This window comes from Lithobates pipiens, unplaced genomic scaffold (assembly GCF_037356315.1).
Source record: "Lithobates pipiens isolate NorthernLeopardFrog02 unplaced genomic scaffold, aLitPip1_a1.2 Scaffold_22, whole genome shotgun sequence".
Taxonomy (NCBI): Eukaryota; Metazoa; Chordata; class Amphibia; order Anura; family Ranidae; genus Lithobates; species Lithobates pipiens.
Window position 1 is genome coordinate 25,859,630 of NW_027507784.1, and position 22,931 is coordinate 25,882,560.

A 22,931-nucleotide genomic window follows, 5' to 3' on the forward strand; every position below is an offset into this window, starting at 1 on the left:
GGCAAGATAGTGTGGAAATTGGTGTCACCCTTATTCGGAAAGGGGTACCACTTGTACGTGAACAATTATTACACCAGCGTGCCACTGTTTAGTCACTTGTTTGATAATCAGATTGGAGCATGTGGCACCGTGCGACCTAATCGCCGGGGCTTTCCCCAGCGGCTTGTAGATTCCCGTCTTAGGCTGGGGGAGAGAGCCTGCTATCGGTGTAATAATTTGCTCGCTATGAAGTGGAGGGATAATAAGAATGTTTTCGTTCTTACCTCCCTTCATGCAGACACGACGGTCCAAATTTCTACGGCGACTGGTATTGTGGAGAAACCCCTCTGTGTCCACGAATATAACAAAAATATGGGAGGGGTGGACCTCAATAACCAGTTGTTATCTAGCTTTCCGTAAGGCCAGACGCTGGTACAAAAAAGTGTCTGCTTACTTATTTCAATTGGCTTTGCTGAATGCTTTTGTGCTACACAAAGCTTCAGGCGGGACTTTAACCTTTCTTTTCTTCCAAAGAGAGGTTGTCACAGAGCTTCTGTATCCAGACTCACCATTCCCAACCAAATGCAGTAAGCTGCATGAGAGGCATTATTGTTATGCCATCCCGAGTACCCTTACCCAACGAGCCCCCCAAAAAAAGATGTCGTGTCTGTACCAAGCGCGGATTTAGGCGTGACACCCGTTGTTATTGTCCACGCTGTCCTGGCAATCCTGGTCTTTGCCTTGGTGAGTGTTTTGAACGCTACCACACACTAGTGAAGTATTAGCGTAGGGTACAGCATTTCACAGGCTAGGCATACTAACACAGGGTCTCCCAAGATGCCATCGCATTTTGAGAGACCCGAAATGTTACAGTTGTTACAGTTCAAAAAAAAGTGTATAAAAAAAAAAAAAAGAAAGTAAAATAAAAAAAACAAAAAAAATATAAAATATAAAAAACCAAAAATAGTTGTCGTTTTATTGTTCTCTCTCTCTCTCTCTCTCTCTCTCTCTTCTCTCTAATTTTTTTATACTTTACTGTTTACTGTGTTTTATTGTTAACCATTTTTCATGTTTTCAGGTACGCTATTCAGCTGCAGCGTGGATTTATTTATCTTGACAGCAACAGCGTTTGCTCCCACGATACATAAAGCCGCGACTCCAGTGCTGTAGGAGGTGATTTCACCACTACAGTTAAAAAAAAGAGCATATATGCCAAAGCATGGGGGCATAAGGGGTGGAGGAGCGATTTTGCTCCTAATGCCGCGTACATACGGTCGAAATTCCAATGCATGCTTGCCCGTGGAAAAGTTCGACCGTGTGTACGCGGCATAACTTTTTTGCGGGAGGATGCCCCCATGCTTCGGCATATATAAATGGTGCATGTATGTCCATCATTAGAAGTGGGTGGATGAAGGGAGGTATTCTAATGGTGGGCATACCCACCGATCAATCTCTTTTTTTTCGTTCAGACAACATGACTCTCAGCAAATAGCTTGGGGTGTCTACTTTCCAAAATGGGGTAATTTGGGGGGGGGTTGTGCTATTTTGGCATTTTATGGCCTTCAAAACTGTGATAGGTAGTGAGAAGTGAAATAAAAAATTAATGCCCTTAGAAATCCTGAAGGCGGTGCTTAGATTTCGGGGTCCCGTACGCGGTTAGGCTCCCAAAAAGTCTGACACATGTGGTATCCCTGTACTCAGGAGAAGCAGCAGAATGTATTTTGGGGTGTCATTTCACATATGCCCATAGCATGTGTGAGCAATATATCATTTAGTGACAACTTTGAGCAAAAAAAAAAAAAGTTTGTACTATTCCCGCAACTTGTGGCAAAATATAAAATATTCCATGGACTCAACATGCCTCTCAGTAAATAGCTTGGGGTGTCTACTTTCCAAAATGGGGTCATTTGTGGGGGTTTTGTACTATTTTGCCATTTTATGGCCGTCAAAACTGTGATAGGTAGTGAGGAGTGAAATCAAAAATTTGCACCCTTAGAAATCCTGAAGGCAGTGATTGGTTTTCGGGGCCCCGTACGCAGCTAGGCTCCCAAAAAGTCCCACACATGTGGTATCCCCGTACTCAGGAGAAGCAGCAAAATGTATTTTGAGGTGCAATTCCACATATAATCATGACATGTGTGAGCAATATATAATTTAGTGACAACTTTTTGTAAAAAAGAATTTTTTTTTATTTTTTGTCATTATTCAATCCCTTGGGACAAAAAAAAAAAATTCAATAGTCTCAACATGGCCCTCAGCAAATAGCTTGGGGTGTCTACTTTCCAAAATGGGGTCATTTGGGGGGGGGGGGTTTGTGCTATCTTGGCATTTTATGGCCTTCAAAACTGTGATAGGTAGTGATAGGTAGTGAGGAGTAAAATAAAAAATGTATGCCCTTAGAAATCCTGAAGGCGGTGCTTGGATTTCGGGGTCCCGTACGCGGCTAGGCTCCAAAAAAGTCCCACATATGTGGTATCCCTGTACTCAGGAGAAGCAGCAGAATGTATTTTGGGGTGTCATTTCACATATGCCCATAGCATGTGTGAGCAATATATCATTTAGTGACAACTTTGTGCAAAAAAAAAAAAAGTTTGTAATATTCCCGCAACTTGTGGCAAAATATAAAATATTCCATGGACTCAACATGCCTCTCAGTAAATAGCTTGGGGTGTCTACTTTCCAAAATGGGGTCATTTTGGGGGGTTTTGTGCTATTTTGGCATTTTATGGCCTTCGAAACTGTGATAAGTAGTAAGGAGTGAAATCAAAAATTTGCACCCTTAGAAATCCTGAAGGTGGTGATTGGGTTTCGGGGTGCCGTGCGCGACTAGACTCCTAAAAAGTCCCACACATGTGGTATCCCCATACTCGGGAGAAGTAGCGGAATATATTTTGGGGTGCAATTCCACATATAACCATGGCATGTGTGAGCAATATATCATTTAGTGACAACTTTTTGTAAAATATTTTTTTTTTTTTGTCATTATTTAATCCCTTAGGACAAAAAAAATAAATATTCAATGGGCTCAACATACCCATCAGCAATTTCCTTGGGGTGTCTACTTTCCAAAATGGGGTCATTTAGGGGGGGTTTGTACTGCCCTGCCATTTTAGCACCTCAAGAAATGAGATAGGCAGTCATAAATTAAAAGCTGTGTAAATTCCAGAAAATGTACTCTAGTTTGTAGACGCTATAACTTTTGCGCAAACCAAAAAATATACGCTTATTGACATTTTTTTTACTAAAGACATGTGGCTGAATACATTTTGCCCTCAATGTATGACTAAAATTTAGTTTATTCGATTTTTCTTATAACAAAAAGAAGAAAATATCTTTTTTTTTCAAAATTTTCGCTCTTTTTCCATTTATATCGCAAAAAATAAAAATCGCAGAGGCAATCAAATACCATCAAAAGAAAGCTCTATTTGTGGGAAGAAAAGGACGCAAATTTCGTTTCGGTGCAATATTGCATGACCGCGCAATTACCAGTTAAAGCAGCGCAGTGCGAAATTGTAAAAAGACCTCTGGTCCTTAAGGTGTTTATTGGTCCGGGGCTGTAGTGGTTAAAGTAAAATTGGGTGCAATGCCGCGTACACACGACCGGACTTTTCGACAGCAATGGTCCGACAGAACAAATCTGTTTTACAATTAGATCGTGTGTGGGCTTCATCGGACCTTTGCTGTCTAAAAGTCAGATGGACTTTAGAAATAGAACACGTTTCAAATTTTTCCGATGGACTCAAGTCCGGTCGAAAAATCAGTTAGTCTTTATTCTAGTCCGACGGACAAACAACGATGCAATGATCGGGTGTGGGCTTCATCGGACCTTTGCTGTCCAAAAGTCAGATGGACTTTAGAAATAGAACATGTTTCAAATTTTTCCGATGGACTCAAGTCCGGTCGACAAATCAGTTAGTCTTTATTCTAGTCCGACAGACAAACAACGACGCAAGGGCAGCTATTGGCTACTGGCTATGAACTTCCTTATTCTAGTCCGGTCGTACATCATCCCGTTCGAATCCGTTGGACTTTGGTATGATCGTGTGTAGGCAAGTCCATTTTGTCGGAACTTCGTTGAAAGTCTGTCAAAAAGTCCTACGGAGTTCAGTCCGTCGAAAGTCCAGTCATGTGTAGGCAGCATTAGAAACATTTTTTTTATAAAGTAAGATAGAAATTTGTTAAGGAGCATGGGCTGTGGTGGGGCATTCCAAATTATTTTTATTGATACAGGAACCTCAACATTGGTGAACATACAATGGGTCACCTCCACAAACAAAATCACATGCACAAAGAACACAATGTCACAATTGAGATAAACATATAGTGGCAGACCAGTGGGCTTCAGGGTCTAGGAAGTCCCTAATTATTTTTTTTTAATGGCCATGAACTTTAAACTTAGTGCACTTTTACTTTATCATAGCAACAACCTTTCCTGGATACAACAAGTCATTGAATTATTTTAAATGTTGATTGGACTTGCTTTTTTATTTATTTTCTAGGCTTTCGAGTGCTCTCTCTTTGGTAATTTTGTACCAGTCTTCAGGAAGCTCAGCCTGCAAAGCTTCATGTTCCTTTGCAAATTGCTCATTAAATTCTTTAAATATATATTTCCAGTATGCAGAGGCTTCAATACTTGGATCAGGCTGAATGTTCCAGTCAGGGAAAAATGCACGATATTCTTTGTAAGGATGAGATTTCCAGTTTGTCTCAGGACATTTAAATGTGTGGTTGCTCACAACTTCTGTTGAACACAGTTCATGGCAAAGAATGTTTGTCTCTTCGTCTCTGTATGTTCCCAATCCTTGAGGTCGGTGAATTGAGGCAAAGTGCTCACCATGACCATTTCCCCCGGCTTCACAAGGAACTTTACAAAATGGACATTGCCTTCCACATCCAAAGACTTTCTTAAACAGCTCGTCTTGGGGTTGCACAGTTATCATAGAGAGGAGAACTTCAATATTTTTACATGTCAATTCACTTACAATTTGACCTCCAATGTCCCCTAAAAATGACTTAACATATTCAAAGAATTGCCTTACATTTACTTTGTTTTCAAATGTGATCACATTTATGTATTCTCGCGATATGACTAAGTCATTCTTTAAAATGTTACAGAAGTCATTTAAGCCTTTGGACAGTTCTGTATGGTTTACGACAAAATCCTGCTCAAGTGCTTCAGAGACCTTTGTAGTAATAGCTGCAAGACTCGAAGATATAAACTTTAAGATTCTCGAATTTTTGTATCGAGCTGTTATGTATTTTGTGATCCAATCTTTTACAAATATCTCATATTCAAGACAATATTTCACATACTCATTGAATATGTTTTTTGCTAATAGATCCTTCAGTAGAGCAGTTTGGAAGAAAGTTCTAGAGCCGTATTTTATAGAGTCTTCACTGTTTAAGATATCATCGACAATGCGGTTTCCAAGGTCTGAGAGCACATATTGAGACAGTGCTGGCATCAGGCACATTTTACAGAACTTATGTGCTCTACTTTTATAGTCATCCTTTTCTACAATAACCAGTTTAAACACATCCAAATAATTAGGCTTAAGTTTTTCCAAGCAAAGCTTTGGATCATTTTCTTTTACGAAGTTTTCATGCATTTTCTGGAATATTGGTGCTGCCTTCCCTAAAGCTAAAAGTTTTAGGTCCAGCTCAAACAAGGGTTTGAAATAAAGTTTTTGCACATCCTTTTCACGAAGACCTTCACGTATGATCTCCAGTAACTGCTGACAGAGTGTTTCATTGTAGTCCTCTTTGGTGTTAATGATTTTTGTGACATGAAGACGACATCTGTCAAGAACTTTTAGAGCTATTGCTTTTGCCTCACTGTGGAACTGAGTACTGAAAAGCTTTGTGCGGGTTGCGAATGTTGTTCCTTCTAGGTATTTAACCTTTATTTTAAAATCTTTATTGTAGTATTTTTCCAAGCTGTCAAGCTTAACCAGTTTCTCATTAATGTAGCTTGCTTTATTTTTCATGTCTCGCCTCAGGTGTTCCAGCATCAGTTTATCAATGTCCTTCTTTTTCAAACTGATCAGATTTAACGTTTGTAATATTCTGTTCCACATGATTTCAAACTCTGACTCCAGATCATTTTCACTTAGCTTCTGTTCTGCATGTCTGTATTTATGTAGGAGTGTGCTGCCTTGTTCGGAAATTTTTTCATGAAACGTTGCTTGTATTGCTTTTATTCTAATTTTTCCAGTTTGGATGTGAATAACTTCCTTACACTTTTCATTTAAGTTATATTCAAGTTCATTTTTCAGCAGGGATGCGCTCCTCAAGAAATCCTCTTTGTATTTTACTACCAATTTTGAATGCCTATTTTCACCTTCAAAGTATTCTTCCAGGAGTTGTATTATTATCTTTTCTTGCTCCTGCAGCATTTCATACATTTCATCTCTGAGATCTTTTGGAATCTCACATGCAATTTCATCGGTAATTCTATTTTTCAGCTCATTCTCAGCTTTGATCCTCCAGTTGTATGCCTGTTTCTTAAAGTTCCATTCCATATTTGAATATGCTATACACAACTGATTGTAGGCATCTGCCACCAAGGTGCTTCTAAAGCTAAAAATGAATTTTTCATGTTTGACAGCATTCCACAAACTCTTTATCCAATCTACAAATTCTTTGGTGTTATTAGCGTTACAATGTGACTTCTGTTTTAAAAAATTCAATAAACACATTTTAAATTTAAAGATGTTTTCGCTATATCCAGTGCTAATTGAAGCCATTGGGGGAACACCATGCCACAAGCTGGGAATATACCAACTGTGTGCTTCAACATCATGCTCAATGATATCTGAGAACTTTTTGATATCCATATTATTCTCCATCTTTGCTGCTACTCTGGCCATCTCATCAAGCTGGTCCATCAGTATTTTTTTCTCTCTCATAATTTTGTTATGAGCAGCCACATCACCTACATTCTGGTGTACAAACTGGCAATTGGGTTTCTTTCCAATATGTTTCATTCTAAGGAATGCATGGACCACAATCTGTAAAATATCTTTCATTTCTACTACATTTTCCATGGACAGGTTGACGATGGTGATATCACTCAACCCAACCACTAGTGTGGCCAGTTCGTTGTCATGTTCAGAACTATCATCAAGAGAAGCCAGTTCAGGGGCTTTAAGCCCTTCGGTATCAATCACCAAGATATAGTCACAGCCAATCTGTTCCTGGAGTTCATCCTCTACTTTAAGAAGATTCATGAAAGCTCCTCGTGTGCATCGTCCACTGGCCACCGGAAACTGCAGACCAAACAATGTGTTCAGAAGAGTGGATTTCCCTGAACTCTGTACTCCCAGTACAGATATTGTTATCATTCTACACTTTCCTTGAGTCTTTTTATCCAGCTCACTTAGGATTTCAGTTATCCACTGCAGGGGGATATTTGAGACATCTCCATTAATCAGTTCAAGTGGGAATCCATTAAGCAACAGATCAGCAGCAATCCCTGGAAGATTATGAAATTTTGTTTGGCTTTTATCAATGTCACCATTTTTCACCAGAAAATACTCAGCTTCATAAAGTTGCCCTAACTCACGAATAAAGTGCTCAACTCCCATGTGACTTCCGGGTACATTTTGATTCATGCTTTCATTATCGTTAGGTTGAAGTTTTAACAGTGACATATTATTTATTGGTACTGTAGCCAGATAAAATTTCATCCACTTCAAGAAAAAAAATAACTCTGTCGGCAACAATTCTGTGAATGCAGTAAGAAATTTCTTCATGCCCTCAGAAATGTTCTGCTGATACTGCTGTCTATGCAGATCTTCAATCTTTTTGTTTATTTTGGACTTGTATTCCTCTCCCTTTATGTTGCCTTGTTTGCTCATTCGGCAGAGCTCTTTTTCATTTTTAGTCAGCTCCTTCCAAAAATGTCCTTGTAGTTTAAGGGTTTCGGTCTTGTAATTTGTCACATCTTTTATATTCTGAGTTATTCCACAAGCAAGAGCCTTTGGACTTGTACACTCTTTAGAGTTCTCATCTACGTCAATTCCAAGATCACCTGCAATGGGGGAAAACTCTTCAAGAGTATTTCGATTTTTGCTGGCTGGTGCGTGATCTTTAATAAGTAACTGAAGTTTCTTTACTAGCTGTCTGTCTTGAGTCTGGACTAGGATTCTTCCTTTAAGATCGGAAAATAATGTTGCCAGATACTTAGAGTTTGTTTGCCCTGTTGCATCTTTGCATACAGTAAAAAGATAGTTACTTGTTTCAGCTTTTGATAACTTTTCCAGGAATGTCTTAAACTTTGTATCTGTGATTGTGGAATTCTGGAGATTGATAATGAAAAATAAGTTTTTATTTGAAACATCAATATCTGTAAAACAATGGCTGCACGCATCTGTGTTTTCAATAAATACAAATACAATGGTTGAGACCCTTGCAAGAAAACTGAATTGTTTCTTATGATCTAGTAGGTCTCCTCGCAGATTGGCAATGGCGATAGGATCAGCAAAGAGATCGGAATCCCCACCACCTGGAAAGTAGCAGGCTATTTCCACCAATCCATCAGAAATTTTCCGCTGAATGTTTCCTCCAGACATGTTCTTGTGTACAAAAAAGTCGTGAAGTTGTTCCTCTGAGCTAAGGATTTGATTTAGGGTGTGGGATTTTGAGGAAGTATAATTCCCTAACCTGACAAAAGAGAATGTTGTTAAAGGAAGGTGCACTAAGTTTTTTTTCTACAAACCCCTTCTTGTCTGTTAGTTTTTTTGGTCTCCATGTCTTTACAATATCTCTCATTGCCCACAGTAGTAAAATACAACCACTAGAAGCATCCTCTGCAGGGAGGATCAGAGGGACGGCAAATTGACACATGGACATTTTTCTTACAATCTTCTGTTGAAGAAACTTGTCTGAACAGTGGAGGAGAGCACACACAACAGATAGGTCAAGAGGGTTCACAGAATCCGATGCGCTGTCTATGTTATCAAACAAATCGTCAACATTAAACTCTTGGTCATCATTTGCCTGGCCTGTTTCTTGTAAAATTAAGCCCCGTGCAGTTCCAATCAGTCCAATGAGTTTTTGAAGAAAATACCAAGGAACATTCTTTAATGGGTGAGGTTTAATCGTCTTACAGATCTTCGATCCAATATTCAGAACTTCTCTCAGAGTAAGTTTTGAAGATCTAAATTTTTCCAGTTCCAGCTTCTGCAGAAAACAATGCAGTGATTTTTCATTGCCCAAAGCTTTCTTGCCTAAAGAAAAGGGTACAAAATATGCTGAATGTTTAGACATTAAAAGGAATCTGAAGCACAGTTTGGTGATTACGTTAATTAAAATAAAAATCCGGGCAAATATAAAAATACATATTTGACGCAGTCTGTCACTAGCATTAAAGTGGTTGTAAACCCTTAAAAAACAACTTTGACCTACAGGTAAACCTAGATTAAGGCTTACCTGTAGGTCCAAGAAATATCTCCTAAACCTATACGGTTTAGGAGATATTTACCTGAAGACAGCCACCTCTGTCTACGGCGCATGCACTGTAGACAGTGGCGCACTTGGTAAGCCGCAGATCACGGTGATATGCCGCGAGTGTCGGCTCCCTTGCGCATGCGTGGGAGTGACGTCATCGCTGCTCCGGCGAATCATAGCGCCGGAGCAGAGAGACCCACCAAGAAGATGGACACTCGGAACTACAGGGGACAGCGGTGACTTCGCTGGCTCCTGTGTCAGGTAAGAGACACATATTGGGGTAGTATGCGATGCATAGTAGTCCATTATGCTTTACCTTTGCAGGGAATCAAAGTGGAAGTAAACCCATCAGGGTTTACTTCCTCTTTAACAGCACTTTTTTTGGATTTCTCTGCTTAATGTACTTTCATTATCTGTTGATTCTGCCAGTAAATCTATCATATTTCCACTTTCTACAAAAGACCAATCTATCTAGCAAAAGTGACAGTTATAGGACTTGTGACAAACAATATAGCACTTTCAGCAGTGGTTACTATATTATTATACTTTATTTTTGGTCTAATCCTTTTTGCCAAAAAGTAAAAGTACTTTCTGTAACTGCAAGGTTCTGAAGCCATGCACCACTTCCAAGAATAAGCTCAAGTTTACTGTTAAGCACAAGCATAAACAGTCCTACCAAATTTATTGCCCCCCACCCAACAGTAGGGGGTAAAGATTTAATATTTTACAGCATTTTTACAACTGTGTGTGGGTGGAATGCACCCCAGAGAAGTGAGCACCTGTGAGCTGGAACTGAAGATTTTAGAGGACTTAGTAGTCTTTTGTCCTGATAGCCCAATTTCCTTTTGTGGAGACCCTTCTTCTACAAACCAGGCTGTTACCACTCCTGGTACCTTTTTAATTGGAGACACCCCTTTATATTATATAAGGACCCTCCCTCTGGACAATACAAAAATAATCGCCCGTGTGCTGTAATATCTTAAAAGGACTTGTCAGCCTCCCTTTTGACACCTCTTATTATTGATGGTAACCTAAGCATCCACCTTTACTTCTTCCTTCCATACTATTCCCTCTACAGCTCAAGTGTCCTCTAAACCTTGACCGTCACACCTCGCTTTACCCCACACAGATAGACACTTTGCAGTGCTGATACAGTACATACTCAGACAAGTGTGGTGGATTATTACCTCTCACCCACCAGACATATCCTCTGTCTATTATTCTTCACTTTTTCTTCTGCTACCACTTGCTTCTTCTCTGTTTCTACATGATTTAGCTCATGTCTCCCCTCCCCTTTTCCTGTGTTTTTAACCTCTTTTCCCATCCCATGGTCCTGTCTCTACCCCTCTTGTAGTTTTATGCAGGCATCCTGTAGAGGGTGGAGCCTGTGAGGCTCCTCCTACAGATGTGTTCTCTCCACTTGTGCAGGGTGACTGGTCTTGTCTATGCCCCCTCCTGTAGTTTTATGCAGGCAGCCTGTAGTGGGTGGAGCCTGTGAGACTCCTCCTACAGATGTGTTCTCTCTCTACTTGTGCAGGGTGACTGGTCTTGTCTCCACCCCTCCTGTAGTTTTCTGCAGGCAGCCTGTAGTGGGTGGGGCCTGTGGGGCTCTTCCTACAGATGTGTTCTCTCTACTAGTGCAGAGTGACTGGTCTTGTCTCTGCCCCCTCCTGTAGTTTTATACAGGCAGCCTGTAGTAGGTGGAGCCTGTGGTTCTGCTCCTACAGATGTGTTCTCTCTACTAGTGCAGGGTGACTGGTCTTGTCTCTGCCCCCTCCTGTAGTTTTATACAGGCAGCCTGTAGTAGGTGGGGCCTGTGGTTCTGCTCCTACAGATGTGTTCTTTCTACTAGTGCAGGGTGACTGGTCTTGTCTCCGCCCCCTCCTGTAGTTTTCTGCAGGCAGCCTGTAGTGGGCGGAGCCTGTAGTGGGCGGAGCCTGTGGGGCTCCTCCTACAGATGTGTTCTCTCTCTACTTGTGCAGGGTGACTGGTCTTGTCTCCGCCCCCTCCTGTCATTTTCTGCAGGCAACCTGTAGTGGGTGGAGCCTGTGGGGCTCCTCCTACAGATGTGTTCACTCTACTTGTGCAGGGTGACTGGTCTTGTCTCCGCCCCCTCCTGTAGTTTTCTGCAGGCAGCCTGTAGTAGGTGGGGTCTTTCAGACCACTCCCGCAGCTCTGCACAGGCTATGTACAGAACAGTGATGATATCATTGCTATTTTGCAAGATAATATATGTGTTTTTCATTGCATTTGCACACAAAGCAGATTTATCATTTGTAGCAATTAAGGAATATACTTGAATTATTGTTTTTGTTCTGGGAGTCCTTAGAACAGATCTCCCTTCATTTTTTTTTTCCGATGACAACCACTTCACTGTACAATAAATGAAAGACCATTTCAAAACTCAGCAACACTGACATATATAATACAGTGGAACCTTGGTTTGCGAGTAAGGTGGTTAACGAGCAAAGTATTTCTAAAAATTCTAACTCGGTTTTTGAGTGTTGTTTCACAAAAAGAGCAGGATTCAGGCCAAAAGCAGTGTGCAGTACCGCTTTTGGCCTGAGGATGGGGGCACTGGACCTGAACCGCACGATCGTCGGTGTTCGGAAATGCACGGGAAGGTCCGAGCACACTTCGGCTGACCTCAGCAAACCTCCGAAAGGCTCATGAAGGGAGTCTTTCCAAGGTTTGCTGAGGTCAGCTGAAGTGTCCTCGGGCCTTTTCGGCCGTTTTCGAGGCTCTCCGGCACCTCCCGCCTCTGGCTGCGTGTGGTATTGCATCCCATTGAAGTCAATGCGGAACAAATTATTTTAGTTTCCATTGACTTCAATGGGAAAACTTGCTTTGACATGTGAGTACTTTGGATTACGAGCATACTCCTGGAATGGATTATGCTCGTAATCCGAAGTTCCACTGTAATACATATTTTGTAGTAGAGTAGAGAAAGGATAGCATGTCTGTGATATTTTTTATGTTTGCCAATGTCCCTGTTGAGGATTTTCCCTCACTAGCAGTCTGGTACCACTGTTATTATCATGGATGGAAGGGAGGGAAAATCTCTCTCTAATGAAGCCCCATGCAGCAGTAAAAATTCTAATTGAATTATACAGTAAGGGTTGACTAACTATAATGGTATCCAGAAGTACAAAAGTACGTAAATGTACGTGATCCAGTGCTGCGTGTATAAACACGGTGGATGGTCCTGAAGTGGTTGCAGATACAAATATACTCAGAAACCAAAGCAGATTGGTAGTGTATAATAAATACAGAAGCCAGAAATTGCCCTCTAGCCTTGTTGGACCAAGAGGATGTCAAAAGCTGCTGGTGCGTTTCAAGAGGACTGGCCCTCTTCCTAAAAAAGTCTTTGCTCTGAGGAATGGGGCCAGTCCCATGAAATGTGTCAGCTGCTATTTTCATCCATTTGGTCCTTTCGAGGACCTAGCAGACTTCTGGTTTCTGTATTAATGATATGCTACCAATCTACTTTGGTTTGTGAGTATGTTTGTATCTTTTAAATAAAGTGCTGTAGATAATGCACTAGGTTTTTGTGCCCTTTTGTTTTTTGTTATTGTAGTACACACGCTGCCGCCGTGATGCTGTTCACCATCTGGCGCTGGCTGTCAAACACGCCCATTGAGGTATTGGAAACCCCGCCACAACTGCAAGGCAAATACTTGGCAGAATTCCTGAAAGCCGCAGTTTACACATGTAGTAATAATTACTGAACTAACACTTTTTGCATACTTTTTCTAATGCCCATGCATATTATTACAGTAAAACCTTGGTTTGAGAGCATTTTGCAAGACCAGCAAATTTTTTGAAATAATCTTTGAATTGATATACAAATAGTGTTATGTCACAACTGAGTATAAAAGAGAAGAGAGGCACCTCTAAGCCCTTGTACACACGGTCGGACATTCCGACGGAAAATGTCCGATTGGACCGTGTTGTCAGATAATCCAACTGTGTGTGGGCTCCATCGGACTGTTTCCGTCTGAATATCCGATGGACAAAGTTTTAGAGCTGGGCTATAAAATTTTCCGACAACATGACCCGATCGGATTTTGTCCGATTGTGTGTAGAGAATTCCGATCGGACAAAGTGCCACGTATGCTCAGATAAAATTCCTAGATAAAAGCTATTGGCTACTAGTCTGAACGTAGTCCCGTCGTAACGAAATAATCTCGTCACGTTACGTACGATCGGATTTTCCGACAACTTTGTCCGACCGTGTGTATGCAACACAAGTTTTGGACAAAATCCGTCAGACAAAATCCGACGGATTTTGTTGTTGGAATGTCCGACCGTGTGTACAAGGGCTTAGTGTAGCAATATGGTTACATTTAACGAAGGTACAATACTTAGCAACATATTGCTACACTAATGCCGCGTACACACAGTCGGACTTTTCTGAGTCGGACTCAGAAAAAGTCAGACGGAATCTTTTCATCGGATATTCTGATCGTGCGTGGGCCTCATCTGACTTTTTTTTCCCGTAAATTCTGACGAACCTCGAAATAGAACATGTTTTAAATCTTTCTGACGGAACCAATTCCTATCCGGAAAACCTGTATGCTGTTCCGACGGACTAAAAACTACACATGCTCTGAAGCAAGTACAAGACGGAAGCTATTTGCTACTGGCTATTGAACTTCCTTTTTCTAGTCCTGTTGTATGTGTTGTACGTCACCGCGTTCTAGACGTTCGGACTTTGGTGTGATCATGTGTAGAAAAGACGGTTTCAGCGGAACTCCGTCTGAAAAAACGTCACAATTTATTCCGACGGAAAAACCGATCGTGTGTAAGCGGCATTAGAGGCGCCTCTCTTCTCTTTTATACTCTGGAGCTCCTGCTGGATTTGGCTTCTAATCTCGTTTTGGAAGCTTCCATTTGTAGATGGACATTTTATGGTTACACAACCTGGTCACATTGCTATAATCTTTTTATATGGACTATAAATTGAAGGACTTATGAATAAATGGTTGTGGAACAAATCATTTGATTTTCCATTTTTTCTTATGGGGAAATTCACTTTTATATACAAGTGCTTTGGATTACAAGCATGTTTCTGGAATTAATTATGCTCTCAATCCAAGGTTTTACTGTACTTACAGAATCCCTTAATAAAGGTACATTTTAATGTCGCTTTGGAGGAAGTCATCTTACCTGCTATTTTAGCCATCTTGAGATGAATTCCAGGGTGTCTTATGTTATCTATATCATATGCTTGAAAAAAAAAACACAATATATGGTTACTACATACATGTATATCCAACATCTTTGCAAGTACATAGCACTGTTGTTCCTTTTTTTAAATAGTTAGTTAGTCAGGACTGGAACTATTTATGTAAAATGTCAGCTTTCATGTGAATGCCAATTAACCTTTCATCAGCGAATTAGGAGTGTGCAACTGTTTGTGTCCCTAGTTCTCAGATCTGTAAGGCCGCGTACACACGGGCGGATTGTCCGCCCAACTAAGTTCATCAGACAGTCTGACAGACTGTCCGTCCAACTTTTAAATGAACGGACTTGACCACACACGACGAACAGACAGTCCGCTGAAAACTTGCGTGCTGACGTATACAGCACGTACGACGGGACTAGAAATTCGACGTCCAATACACTGCAATGCAACTTTCCGCCGTGAAAATCCTTTCTGAGCATGCGCCAAACTTAGTACGGTGAACTTGCCTACTCACGAGCGGACAGTCCGCTGAAACCAAGTTTGGACTGACTGTCTTACGGAAATTCCGAAAGACTTGGTTCAGCAGACTGTTCGCTGAAAAAGTCCGCTGAAGCCCACACACGAGCGGATTGTCCGCTGAACTGTGTTTCGGCGGACTATATTGGGCAGACAATCCTCTCGTGTGTACGCGGCCTCAGGTAACAAATTAGTTATAGACTTATTGTTTTACTAAAACAATAAATCTTTTAGGTTTACTAAAACTGGTGCATCAGAAGACATCTCCCAACTTGTAGGGCCCTTGTCCATGTCTACTCAGTGGACCATTGACGACAGCCTCTCCCTGACATTCCCCTTCTCTTGAACCACAATATGATCCTATGTCTCCACTGTGATATTGGTGATATGTTAGTTTATATGATGTTATTATAAGTTTATTGTTCACATGTTAAGTACCCCTTATACCAGCCTTCTTCAACTAGGGTGCCCAGGCACCATGGGGTTCCTTGAGGTTTCTTCAGCGGTGCCTTTGCAAAATGGCATAAAATTGCCCAAAAATGTATACAAACCAGCAGGTGGATCAAGTCTGCCTTTTAGTTACACAAAGTCACAGTTTTTTTATTGCACACCATTTCAACCATCCAGCCACTGATGTCCTAACAACCAGAGACGTCAATAATGTTGAAAAGCAGGGAGTTGATTGCCTGCACAGCATTCACGTTTGACCCTTCCCTGCCCCTCGTCGTCAGCACTGGTGTCATATTAGCTGAGTGATGGAGAGAATCTGATGTAGAAGAGAAACATTGGAATACTAGTCGGTAATAGAGTGCAAAAATGTATTTGCTTTAGAAAAAGAAATCACCTCTAATGTTAGGTGTCCTACGTGTTTCAATGCTGTCGTATTATGTAAAACTATTAAAGAAAATGTTTACATTTTAGAATGGGGTGCCTGGAGACTGTCCATAATTTTATGGGGTGGATAGAGACTGTCCATAATTTTATGGGGTGTCTAGAGATTGTTCATAATTTCATGGGGTGCCTGGAGACTGTCCATAATTTCATGGGGTGCCTGGAGACTGTCCATCATTTTATGGGGTGCCTGGAGACTGTCCATAATTTCATGGGGTGCCTGGAAACTGTCCATAATTTTATGAGGTGCCTGGAGACTGTCCATGATTTTATGGGGTGCTTGAAGACTGTCCATAATTTTATGGGGTGCCTGGAGACTATCAATAATTTTATGAGGTGCCTGGAGACTGTCCATAATTTTATGGGGTGCCTAGAAACTGTCCATAATTTTATGGGGTCCCTTGAAACTGTCCATAATTTTATGGGGTGCCTGGAGACTGTCCATAATTCTATTCGGTGGCTGGAGACTGTCCATAATTTCATGGGGTGTCTGGAGACTGTCCATAATTTTATGGGGTGCCTGGAGACTGTCCATAATTATATGAGGTGCCTGGAGACTGTGGATAATTTTATGGGGTGCCTGGAGACTGTCCATAATTTTTTGGGATGCCAGGAGACTGTCCATAATTTTATGAGGTGCCTGGAGACTGTCCATAATTTTATGAGGTGCATGGAGACTGTCCATAATTTTATGGGGTGCCTGGAAACTGTCCATAATTATATGAGGCGCCTAGAAACTGTCCATAATTTTATGGGGTCCCTTGAAACTGTCCATAATTTTATGGGGTGCCTGGAGACTGTCCAAAATTCTATTCGGTGCCTGGAGACTGTCCATAATTTCATGGGGTGTCTGAAACTGTCCATAATTTCATGGGGTGTCTGGAGACTGTCCATAATTATATGAGGTGCCTGGAGACTGTCCATAATTTTATGGGGTGCCTGCAGACTGTCCATAATTTTATGAGGTGCCTGAAGACTGTCCATAATTTTATGGGGTGCCTAGAAACTGTTCATAATTTTATGGGGTCCCTTGAAACTGTCCATAATTTTATGGGGTGCCTGGAGACTGTCCATAATTCTATTCGGTGCCTGGAGACTGTCCATAATTTCATGGGGTGTCTGGAGACTGTCCATAATTCTATTTGGTGCCTGGAGACTGTCCATAATTTCATGGGGTGTCTGGAGACTGTCCAAAATTTTATGGGATGCCTGGAGATTGTTCATAATTTTATGAGGTGCCTGGAGACTGTCCATAATTTTATGGGGTGCCTGGAGACTGTCCATAATTTTATGGGGTGCCTGGAGACTGTCCATCATTTTATGGGGTTCCTAGAGACTGTCCATAATTTCATGGGGTGTCTGGAGACTGTCCATAATTTTATGGGATGCCTGGAGACTGTCCATCATTTGATGGGGTGCCTGGAGACTGTTCAGAATTTTATGGGGTGCATGGAGACTGTCCAGAATTTTATGGGGTGCCTGGAAACTGTCCATCATTTTATGGGGTTCCTAGAGACTGTCCATAATTTTATGGGTTTCCTGGAGACTGTCCATAATTGTATGGGATGCCTGGAGACTGTCCATAATTTTATGGGGTGCCTGGAGACTGTCCATAATTATATGAGGTGCCTAGAAACTGTCCATAATTTTATGGGGTCCCTTGAAACTGTCCATAATTTTATGGGGTGCCTGGAGACTGTCCATAATTCTATTAGGTGCCTGGAGACTGTCCATAATTTCATGGGATGTCTGGAGACTGTCCATAATTTTATGGGATGCCTGGAGACTGTCCATCATTTTATGGGGTGCCTGGAGACTGTTCAGAATTTTATGGGGTGCATGGAGACTGTCCAGAATTTTATGGAGTGCCTGGAAACTGTCCATCATTTTATGGGGTTCCTAGAGACTGTCCATAATTTTATGGGTTTCCTGGAGACTGTCCATAATTGTATGGGATGCCTGGAGACTGTCCATAATTTTATGGGGTGCCTGGAGACTGTCCATAATTATATGAGGTGCCTAGAAACTGTCCATAATTTTATGGGGTCCCTTGAAACTGTCCATAATTTTATGGGGTGCCTGGAGACTGTCCATAATTCTATTAGGTGCCTGGAGACTGTCCATAATTTCATGGGATGTCTGGAGACTGTCCATAATTTTATGGGGTGCCCGCAGACTGTCCATAATTTTATGAGGTGCCTGGAGACTGTCCATAATTTTATGGGGTGCCTGGAGACTGTCAATAATTTTATGGGGTGCCTGGAGACTATCCATCATTTTATGGGGTTCCTAGAGACTGTCCATAATTTCATGGGGTGTCTGGAGACTGTCCATAATTTTATGGGATGCCTGGAGACTGTCCATAATTTTATGGGGTGCCTGGAGACTGTCCAGAATTTTATGGGGTGCCTGGAGACTGTCCATCATTTTATGGGGTGCCTGGAGACTGTCCATCATTTTATGGGGTTCCTAGAGACTGTCCATAACTTCTTGGGGTTCCTGGATACTGTCCATAATTGTATGGGATGCCTGGAGACTGTTCATAATTTTATGGGGTGCCAGGAGACTGTTGATAATTTTATGAGGTGCCTGGACACTGTCCATAATTTTATGGGGTGACTAGAGACTGTCCATAATTTTATAGTGTGCCTGGACACTGTCCATAATTTTATGGGGTGACTAGAGACTGTCCATAATTTTATGGGGTGCCTAGAGATTGTCCATAATTTTTTGGGGTGGCAGGAGACTGACCATAATTTTTTGGGGTGCCTGGTGACTGTCCATAATTTTATGGGGTGCCTAGAGACTGTCCATAATTTTATGGGGTGCCTAGAGATTGTCCATAATTTTATGGGGTGCCTAGAGACTGTCCATAATTTTATGGGGTGCCTGGAAAATATCTATACTTTAATGGGGTGCCTAGAAACTGTCCATCATTTTATGGGGTGCCTGGAAACTGTCCATAATTGTATGGGGTGCCTGGAAACTGTCCATAATTGTATGGGGTGCCTGGAGACTGTCTATAATTTTATGGGGTGCCTAGAAACTGTCCATAATTTTATGGGGTGCCTGGAAACTGTCCATAATTTTATGGAGTGCCTGGAGACTGTCCATAATTTTATGGGGTGCCTGGAGACTGCCTATAATTTTATAGGGTGCTTGGAGACTGTCTATAATTTTATGGGGTGCTGGAGACTGTCCATAATTTTATGAGTTGCCTAGAGACTATCAATAATTTTATGGGGTGCCTGGAGACTGTCCATAATTTTATGGGTTGTCTAGATGCTATCCATGATTTTATGGGGTGCCTGGAGACTGTCCATAATTTTATGGGGTGCCTAGATACTATCCATGATTTTATGGGGTGCCTGGAGACTGTCTATAATTTTATGGGGTGCCTGGAGACTGTCCATAATTTTATGAGGTGCCTGGAGACTGTCCATAATTTTATGGGGTGCCTGGAGACTGTCCATAATTTTATAAGGTGCCTGGAGACTGTCCATAATTTTATGGGGTGCCTGGAGACTGTCCATAATTTTATGAGGTGCCTGGACCCTGTCCATAATTTTATGGGGTGCCTGGAGACTGTCCATAATTTTTTGGGGTGCCTGGAGACTGTCCATAATTTTATGGGGTGCCTAGAGATTGTCCATAATTTTATGGGGTGCCTAGAGACTATCCATAATTTTATGGGGTGCCTGGAAATTATCTATACTTTAATGGGGTGCCTAGAAACTGTCCATCATTTTATGGGGTGCCTGGAAACTGTCCATAATTGTATGGGGTGCCTGGAGACTGTCTATAATTTTATGGGGTGCCTAGAAACTGTCCATCATTTTATGGGGTGCCTGGAAACTGTCCATAATTTTATGGAGTGCCTGGAGACTGTCCATAATTTTATGGGGTGCCTGGAGACTGTCCATAATTTTTTGGGGTGCCTGGAGACTGTCCATAATTTTATGGGGTGCCTAGAGATTGTCCATAATTTTATGGGGTGCCTAGAGACTATCCATAATTTTATGGGGTGCCTGGAAATTATCTATACTTTAATGGGGTGCCTAGAAACTGTCCATCATTTTATGGGGTGCCTGGAAACTGTCCATAATTGTATGGGGTGCCTGGAGACTGTCTATAATTTTATGGGGTGCCTAGAAACTGTCCATCATTTTATGGGGTGCCTGGAAACTGTCCATAATTTTATGGAGTGCCTGGAGACTGTCCATAATTTTATGGGGTGCCTGGAGACTGCCTATAATTTTATAGGGTGCTTGGAGACTGTCTATAATTTTATTGGGTGCTGGAGACTGTCCATAATTTTATGAGTTGCCTAGAGACTATCAATAATTTTATGGGGTGCCTGGAGACTGTCCATAATTTTATGGGGTGCCTAGATACTATCCATGATTTTATGAGGTGCCTGGAGACTGTCCATAATTTTATGGGGTACTTGGAGACTGTCCATAATTTTATGTGGTGCCTGGACCCTGTCCATAATTTTATGGAGTGCCTGGAGACTGTCCATAATTTTCGTTGTGTGTGGTCAAGTCCATTCATGCAAATTTTGAACGGACTGTCTCTCAGACTGTCTGACGAACTAAGTTGGGCGAACAGTCCGCCCGTGTGTACGCGGCCTAAACGATGTGAAGCCTTACCTCATTGACTAAGCTCTGGAGCAGCTGCACTTGCAGAGGGCAACTGAACTTTTCAAAGTGAACAGTCTATTTTCCTTTAGTAAATCAACCCCACAATGTTTATTTTAAGTGCAAAACAGTACAAATATCAATACTAAACATGTAGCAATGCTATTAGACTATGGCAGGGGTGTCCAAACTTTTTTCAAAGAGGGCCAGATTTCATGAAGTGAATATGCTCGAGGGCCGACCATTTTGTCTGACATTCTTTAAACCATTAAAATTCGGTCTAAGTGTGTTCATCCGAGCACTAATACATGGCCCAACAAGAATTCTCTTGCCTTTGTGCTGTGTGTGGTGAATAGATGACCTCGGGTGTGTTATTTGGATATACTGTATTTAATCGGCTTATACCACACACCTTAAACTTTAAAAAGGAAGTCTCAGGAAAAAAATAAAAATAAAAAAAATCTTACATTTTAAATAAAGACATGTGAAGCAAAATAAGGGTCAGTGCCCATCTGCAGCCCCCAGCGTATTGCCATGAATGCAGCCCCCAGCGTATTGCCATGAATGCAGCCCCCAGCGTATTGCCATGAATGCAGCCCCCAGCGTATTGCCATGAATGCAGCCTCCAGCGTATTGCCATGAATGCAGCCCCCAGCGTATTGCCATGAATGCAGCCCCCAGCGTATTGCCATGAATGCAGCCTCCAGCGTATTGCCATGAATGCAGCCTCCAGCGTATTGCCATGAATGCAGCCCCCAGCGTATTGCCATGAATGCAGCCCCCAGCGTATTGCCATGAATGCAGCCCCCAGCGTATTGCCATGAATGCAGCCTCCAGCGTATTGCATGAATGCAGCCCCCAATGAATGCAGCCCCCACATTGCCAGGAATGCAGCCCCCACATTGCCAGGAATGCAGCCCCCATATTGCCATGAATGCAGCCCCCACACTGCCATGAATGCAGCCCCCATATTGCCATGAATGCAGCCCCCATATTGCCATGAATGCAGCCCCCATATTGCCACACATTGCCATGAATGCAGCCCCCATATTGCCACACATTGCCATGAATGCAGCCCCCATATTGCCACACATTGCCATGAATGCAGCCCCCATATTGCCATGAATGCAGCCCCCATATTGCCATACATTGCCATGAATGCAGCCCCCATATTGCCATGAATGCAGCCCCCATATTGCCATGAATGCAGCCCACACATTTTCATGAATGCAGACTCACCATTACCATCAGTGCAGCCTGATTCATGTCCTCTGCAGCCTTGGAGGAGAAAGGGAGGGGGGCGGGATGAGCGCTGACAGACATACAGGAGAAACTCCTGTTTCTATCGACGGACTCTTTAATTGAAAGTCCCGCCTCCTGTGATGGACAAAAAGGTTGTCCAATGGCAGCGCAGGACGGGACTTCCTTTTACACAGGACGCTGTCCTGTATCCAAGGCACTCGTCCCGCCCCCTCCATGGCAGCCAGCACATCTATCTTTTGTGGCCCCCGGCGATCGGGGATTCGTTTGGGGCCACAAAAGATATATATGGGAACATGACCAGACGGGCCGTCCGAAACCGGAATGCGGGCCGCGATTGGCCCATGGGCCGGACTTTGGACATGCCTGGACTATGGGGTTGATTTACTAAAGGCAAATAGACTTAGCAAAGTGCAGTTGCTCCAGAGCTTAGTAAATGAGGTAAAGCTTCACTTTGCAAAGAATACCCAATCATGTGCAAGGAAAATAAAAAAACAGCATTTTTGCTTGCACGTGATTGGATGATGGAAGTCGGCCGAGCTTCTGCTCATTTACTAAGCTCTGAAGCAACTGCACTTGCAGAGTGCACAGTCTATTTTCCTTTAGTAAATCAATCCCAATGTGATTAAAGTGGTTGTAAACCCTTACACCCCACTTTTAACTACGGGTAAGCCTATAGCCTGTAGGTACTGGAAATATCTCCTAAAGCTGCAAGGTTTAGGAGATATTTACCATATACGCTTGCGCTGACCTCATCGACACATGCACACTGAAGAAAGGGAGCGATCGTGACGTTTCTAAAGGGCCCAGGCAGTCACCATCGGCTATTGCACTCATTAAGCCTGGCGCGTTTCACACTGTAAGGAGGGGCTTAATCATTAAGTCAGGTCTTTTCTGGATTTCTGTAACATGAAGTGACTGTATTGGGGTTCATCTGCCACATAAGATATCAATAAAGATGCCTTCAACAGTGTGCGCCCATCCAGGATTTTTTTCTTCCTTCCTAG

The 22,931-nt window shown here is 42.1% G+C and overlaps 1 pseudogene across 1 annotated transcript; it reads right to left on the bottom strand.

The window, feature by feature from the left end:
* Positions 1-3,318: 3,318 nt before the first annotated feature.
* On the bottom strand, positions 3,319-14,656 carry LOC143923451 (up-regulator of cell proliferation-like; annotated as a pseudogene). Its single transcript, XR_013261726.1, has 2 exons — positions 14,599-14,656; positions 3,319-9,209 (listed from the first exon to the last, which is right to left on the bottom strand). The product of XR_013261726.1 is annotated as an up-regulator of cell proliferation-like (transcript).
* Between the last annotated feature and the right edge of the window lie 8,275 nt (positions 14,657-22,931).